Source organism: Nilaparvata lugens, chromosome X, assembly GCF_014356525.2.
Source record: "Nilaparvata lugens isolate BPH chromosome X, ASM1435652v1, whole genome shotgun sequence".
NCBI lineage: Eukaryota > Metazoa > Arthropoda > Insecta > Hemiptera > Delphacidae > Nilaparvata > Nilaparvata lugens.
In genome coordinates, this window is record NC_052518.1 from 627687 (window position 1) to 635090 (window position 7404).

The window sequence follows — 7404 nt, forward strand, 5'->3', positions numbered from 1 at the left end:
ATTTGACCAAATTCAGCCAAATCTGGGATACTTCTAGTCTCAGTAAGGTTCACGAAGCTTCCATGCTTCCAATAAAATTTTTGTAAGAAAAGGGAATCTCTCAAACTTTGTGATCTAATGTTCTTTGATTCGAGGAACACGAATCTGGAATCATATTTGCAAAATTCATTACCGTTCAGGATATATGACCAAATTTCAGCCAAATCTGAGATACATCTTGTGTAAGTGTGGTTCACGATGGTTAGTCCATGCTTACAATCAATTTTTTGTAGAAAATGTAAATTGTAAAACTTCGTGATCTTATAGTCTTCTATTCAAGAAACACGAATCTGGAATCATATTCGCAAAATTCCTCACACTTCAGGAGATATATGACCAAATTTCAGCCAAATCTGAGATACATCTTGTGTCAGTGTGGTTCACGATGGTGAGTCCATGCTTGCAATCAATTTTTTTTAAAAAATGGGAATCGCTCAAACTTTGTTATCTAATGGTCTTTGACACAAGGAACACGAATCTAAAATCATATTCGCAAAATTCCTCACCGTTCAGGAGATATGACCACATTCCAGCCAAATCTGAGATACTTCTTGTCTCTGTGTGTTTCACGATGGTGAGTCCATCCTTCCAATAAATTTTTTTGTGAAAAATGAAAATCGCTCAAACTTTGTGATCTAATGGTCTTTGATTTGAGAAACACGAATCTGGAATCATATTTGCAAAATTCATTACAGTTTAGGAGATATGACCAAATTCCAGCCAAATCTGAGATACTTCTTGTCTCAATGTGGTTCTCGATGGTTAGACAATGTTTTCCATCAATTTCTTGTAGAAAAAAAACGCTCAAACTTCGTGATCTTATGGACTTTGATGCGAGAAACACGAATCTAAAATCATATTCGCAAAATTCCTCACCGTTCAGGAGATATGACCAAATTCCAGCCAAATCTGAGATACTTCTTGACTCAGTGTGGTTCATGATGCTTCTATGCTTCCAATCAATTTTTTGTAAAGAATGGAAATCACTCAAACTTTGTGATCTAATGGTCTTTGATTTGAGAAACACGAATCTTGAATCATATTTGCAAAAATCCTTACCGTTCAGGAGATATGACCAAATTTCAGCCAAATCTGAGAAACTTCTTGTCTCTGTGTGTTTCATGATGGTGAAAAAAAAGAAATGGTTAGTCCATGCTTCTAATCAATTTTTTGTGGGAATTAAAAATCACTCAATCTCCCAGATCCAATGCTCTTTGATGCAAGGAACACGAATCTTGAATCATATTTGCAAAATTCCTTACCGTTCAGGAGATATGTCGAAATTCCAGCCAAATCTGAGATACTTCTTGTCCCAGTGTGGTTCACGATGGTTACAATCAATTCTTTGTAGAAAATTGGAAATTGTTGAACTTCGTGATCTAATGGTCTTTGATTTGAGAAACACGAATCTGGAATCATATTTGCAAAATTCCTTACCGTTTAGGAAATATGACCAAATTTCAGCCGAATCTGAGATACTTATTGTCTCTGTTTGTTTCACGATGGTGAAGTCCATTACATGCTTCCAATTGATTTTTCATGGAGAATGATTATCACTCAAATTCCGTATCTCATGATTATTGAAGCGAGAAACATGAATCTGGAATCATATTTGCAAAATTCATTACCGTTCAGGGGATATGACCAAATTTCAGCCAAATCTGAGATACTTCTTGTCTATGTGTGTTTCACGATGGTGAGTTCATGCTTCCAATTGATTTCTCATGAAAAATGAATATCGCTCAAATTCCGTGGTCTCATCGTTATTGAAGCGAGAAACATGAATCTGGAATCAGATTTGCAAAATTCCATGCCGTTCAGGAGATATGACCAAATTCAGCCAAATCTGAGATACTTCTTGTCTCAGTGTGGTTCACGACGGTTAGTCAATGCTTCCAATCATTTCTTTTTGTGGTAGATGAAAATCACTCAAACTTCCAGATCTCATGCTCTTTGATGCAAGAAACATGAATTTTGAATCATATTTGCAAAATTCCTTACCGTTCAGCAGATATGACCAAATTTCAGCCGAATCTGAGATAATTCTTGTCATAGTTTCGTTCTCGATGGTTACAATCCATGTCTACAATCAAATTTTGTAAAAAATGGGAATTGTTCGAACTTCGTGATCTTATGGTCTTTCATGCGAGAAACACGAATCTGGAATCATATTCGCAAAATTACACACCGTCCAGGAGATTTGACCAAATTCCAGCCAAATCTGAGATACTTTATGTCTCTGTGTGGTTCACGATTTGTGTGTGGTCCATCCTTCCAATCAAGTTTGAGAAACATGAATCTTGAATCATATTTTCAGAATTCATTACCGTTCAGGAGATATGACCAAATTCAGCTAAATCTGAGATACTTCTTGTGTCAGTGTGGCTCACGACGGTTAGTCAATGCTTCCAATCATTTTTTTTTTTTGTGGAAAATGAAAATCACTCAACCTTCGTGATCTTATGGTCTTTGACGCAAGGAACATGAATCTTTAATCATATTTGCAGAAATTATTACCGTTCAGGAGATATGACTAAATTTCAGCCAAATCTGAGATACTTCTTGTGTCGGTGTGGTTCACAAGGGTTTATCAATGCTTCCAATCAATTTTTTGTGGAGAATGAAAATCACTCAACCTTCCAGATCTCATGCTCTTTGATGCGAGAAACATGAATCTTGGATCATATTTGCAAAATTCTTCACCGTCCAGGAGATATGACCAAATTCCAGCCAAATCTGAGATAATTCTTGTCTCAGTGTGATTCACGACGGTTAGTCCATGCTACCTATCATTTTCTTCTGTGGAAAATGAAAATCACTCAAACTTCGTGATCTTATGGTCTTCGATTTGAGAAACACGAATCTGGAATCATAATTGCAGAATTCATCACCGTTCAGGAGATATGATTAATTTCAGCCAAATCTGAGATACTTCTTGTCTCAGCGTGATTCACAATGTTCAGTCCATGATCCAATCAATTTTATGTCAAAAATGAAAATCGCTCAATCTTTGTGATCTAATGGTCTTTGATTTGAGAAACACAGATCTGGAATCATATTTGCAAATTTCCTTACCGTTTAGGAGATATGAACATATTCCAGCCAAATTTGAGATACTACTTGTCTCAGTGTGGTTCACGATGTTTCCAATTAATTTTTTGTAAGAGATGAAAATCGCACAAACTTCGTGATCTTATGGTCTTTGATTTGAGAAACACGAATCTGGAATCATATTTGCAAGATTCATTACCGTCTGGAGATATGATCAAATCCAGCTAAATCTCAGATACTTCTTGTCACAGTTTGATTCACGAAGCATCAGTTACAATCCATGCTTACAATCAATTTTTTGTAAGAGATGGAAACTCTTCAAACTTCGTGATCTCTGATGCGAGAAACACGAATCTGGAATCATATTCCCAAAATTCCTCACCGTTCAGGAGATATGACCAAATTTCAGCCAAATCTGAGATACTTCTTGTGTCGGTGTGGTTCCTGATGGTTAATCAAAGCTTCCAATCAATTTTTTGTAGAGAATAAAATCACTCAACCTTCCAGATCTCATGCTCTTTGATGCGAGAAACATGAATCTTGAATCATATATGCAAAATTCCTTACCGTTCAGGAGATATGACCAAATTTCAGCCAAATATGAGATAATTCTTGTCATAGTTTCGTTCTCGATGCTTACAATCCATGCTTACAATCAAATTTTGTGAAAAATGGGAATTGTTCGAACTTCGTGATCTTATGGTCTTTGATGCGAGAAACACGAATCTGGAATCATATTCCCAAAATTCCTCACCGTTCAGGAGATTTGACCAAATTCCAGCCAAATCTGAGATACTTCATGTCTCTGTGTGGTTCACGATGTGTGTGTGGTCCATCCTTCCAATCAATTTTTTGTGAGAAATGAAAATCACTCAAACTTTGTGATCTAATGGTCTTTGATGCGAGAAACACGAATCTGGGATCATTTTTGCAGAATTCATCACCGTTCAGGAGATATGACTAAATTTCAGCCAAATCTGAGATACTTCTTGTCTTAGTGTGATTCACAATGTTCAGTCCATGATCCCAATCAATTTTATGTCAAAAATGAAAATCGCTTAAACTTTGTGATCTAATGGTCTTTAAATTGAGGAACACGGATCCGGAATCATATTTGCAAAATTCCCTACCGTTTAGGAGATATGACCAAATTCCAGCCAAATTTGAGATACTTCTTGTCTCAGTGTGGTTCACGATGTTTCCAATTAATTTTTTGTAAGAAATGAAAATCGCTCAAACTTCGTGATCTTATGGTCTTTGATTTGAGAAACACGAATCTGGAATCATATTTGCAAAATTCATTACCGTTCAGGAGATATGACCAAATTTCAGCCAAATCTGAGATACTTTGTTGTTTGAGGGGAAGAGCTGGGATGACGTGTTCCGTTCGGCTGAGCTCAGTTTGGGTGTTGTAAAGGATTGGTTTGACTTCAACCGACTTACTATCAATATCAGTAAACAAATACCTCCCTATTTCTATCAGAGCCAATGGTGACCCAATTGGTCTAGAGCTGAGGTACACACCTGTGGCGCACCGAATGTTAGTAGGACAATGCAATGCCAATGTGAGCATATTGAGCGGGTGCAGGAGTACAAATACCTGGGTGTAATATTTGATAGTCAGCTAAAGTGGATAAACCATGTAAATTATACGAGAAACAAGCTCAGAAAATTCATTTATGTGTTCTCTTCCTTGAGTGGGATACTCACACAGAATATAATAAAACAAGTATACTTTGCCTACATCCAATCAATCTTACAGTACGGAATCATAGCATGGGGAGGTGCGTTTAAAACTATTTTATCTCCTCTATCTATAGTACAGAAACTTATAATGAAAAGTGCCCTATGCAAGCCAAGAACATTCCCATCAGACGCACTATTTGAAGAATTTAAGGTAGGCCTATTCAACGTTCAACAATTATATATAATAACTCTAATCCTGTACATCTTTAAACAAGATCCAGCTTTATTTCCATATTTTCAACACAATTATAATACACGAACAGCATCAAACGTAGGTATTGGTAATCCTAGACTCACTTCAACTTTCTCTTCCACTTCCACATTTTATAAAATGCATTTCCTCTTCCAAAAATTACCATGCACTTGAAAACGCCTGCAACAGGAGAATAAGCCATTATAAAAAGATGGTCAACAATTGGGTGTCTTCTCTGAACATTGAAGAACAGGAAAGAATCCTAGTGTCACCTTACTCTCATTGAAATCTGAGTCACATATTATTATTCATGACATTCTGCACAAATGAAGATATTCTTTTGTGTGTGTGTGTGTGCGCGCGTGTGAGTGTTGGAATGGATAGTTTTTTCTACCACAGTCTAGTAGCCTGTTAGTTTATTGCCTTTTTTTACATGATTAGCCATCGTTCATCCTTATCAATCTCATTATGCTGCCCATAATATATTTTTCGCCCCACTTGGATGTAATGAGCTGGTTTACGTGCGTCATATGGAGGCCGAAAGTGATTGTTTTCCGACCAGGCCGGTAAAATTTTTACGGCCCTAGGGCTGTAAAATGACCTTGAAGTCAGCTGATTCTGATTTGATGTGAACGTGTTTACAAGATAGTTTATGAAACGGAATCAGTTTATGCTTCTAGAATTGAATAAAGTATTTTGCAATAACATACTATCATTTTATTTGGATGAATGTAATACAAATGAGATCTTATAAACTATTCAAATTCAATTTTCAGAGTATAATAGAATCTAACCTCAAACCTCCTAGTACTGTGTTTATCACGGAACATGGTGGATAAACAGAATCATTTTATGCTTCTAGAATTCAATAAAGTATTCTGCAATAATATACTATCATTTTATTTGGATGAATAAAATACAGATAAGATATATATTATAAACTATTCAAATAATTCTATTTTCAGAGTAGGATAGAACTTCTAACCTAAACTTCCGTTGACATTCAGATTGGCCAAATTTCAAGTGTGCTAAAACAGCTGATCGAAAACTTTTTTTATTTGTGTTTATCATTCAATAATTAAAACATTTATAATAATTATCATCTTATTGTCATTTGGAAGAATAAAAAGTATAAACTCAACCTCTTACATAATTGAACATAATCTTTTAGGTTATTTAGACAAATCAGAATAAAAAATGAAAATACTTTTATTCCTGATAAAGACAATTTCCTGATATTCAGATTACCTCAGATTTGCTAGAGATGACCTTCCACTTTTGCTTTTGAAAGTGCTTATAATAGACAATTATTCTCATATATATATTGTTTATTTTTCTGTGTGGCGAAAAATAACGTTCTCACCATGGGCAAAAATGTTTTTCCGGCTCTCAATCTTTTCTAGTCCTCGGCCTACGGCCTCGGACTTGAAAACCGATTTCGAGCCAGAAAAGTCTCATTTTCGGCCCTAGGTGCGAAATATACTATTTCTTTTCTCATACGTATATAATTTTTAGTTTTCATTTTCCACTTAGATTTACTCATTCATGTGAAATTAACTTGTATTATTTTACTTTTTATTCGGTTTTATACTTTTCTTTAAGTTGGTTTGAAATAAGATTTTTCACAACTCGCTTCTCTATCACAGGCATGAGCCCATAAGAGAAGCCTCCAAAATTGTTTACCATATGTACTATTTATTGTATTGTAAATTTTGGAGAATAAAGAATTTCAATTTCAATTTCAATTTCAATTTCACTTCTTGTCTCAGTGTGGTTCACGATGTTTCCAATTAATTTTTTGTAAGAAATGAAAATCGCTCAAACTTTTATTCACGATGGTTACAGTTACAATCCATGCTTACAATCAATTTTTTGTAAAGAATGGAAATTCTTTAAACTTCGTGATCTTATGGTTTTTGATGCGAAAAACATGAATCTGGAATCATATTCGCAAAATTCCTCACCGTTCAAGAGATATGACCAAATTTCAGCCAAATCTGAGATACTTCTTGTTTCTGTGTGCTCCACGATGGTGAAGTCCATGGCAATCTTCCAATTGATTTTTCATGAAAAATGAATATCGCTCAAATTCCGTGGTCTCATCGTTATTGAAGCGAGAAACATGAATCTGGAATCATATTTGCAAAATTCATTACCGTTCAGGAGATATGACCAAATTCAGCCAAATCTGAGATACTTCTTGTCACAGTGTAATTCACAATGGTCAGTCCATCATCCCAATCAACTTTATGTGAGGAATGAAAATCGCTCAAACTTTGTGATCTAATGGTCTTTCATGCAAGGAACACGAATCTTGAATTATATTTGCCAAATTCCTGACCGTTCAGGAGATATGAAAAAAATTTCAGCCAAAT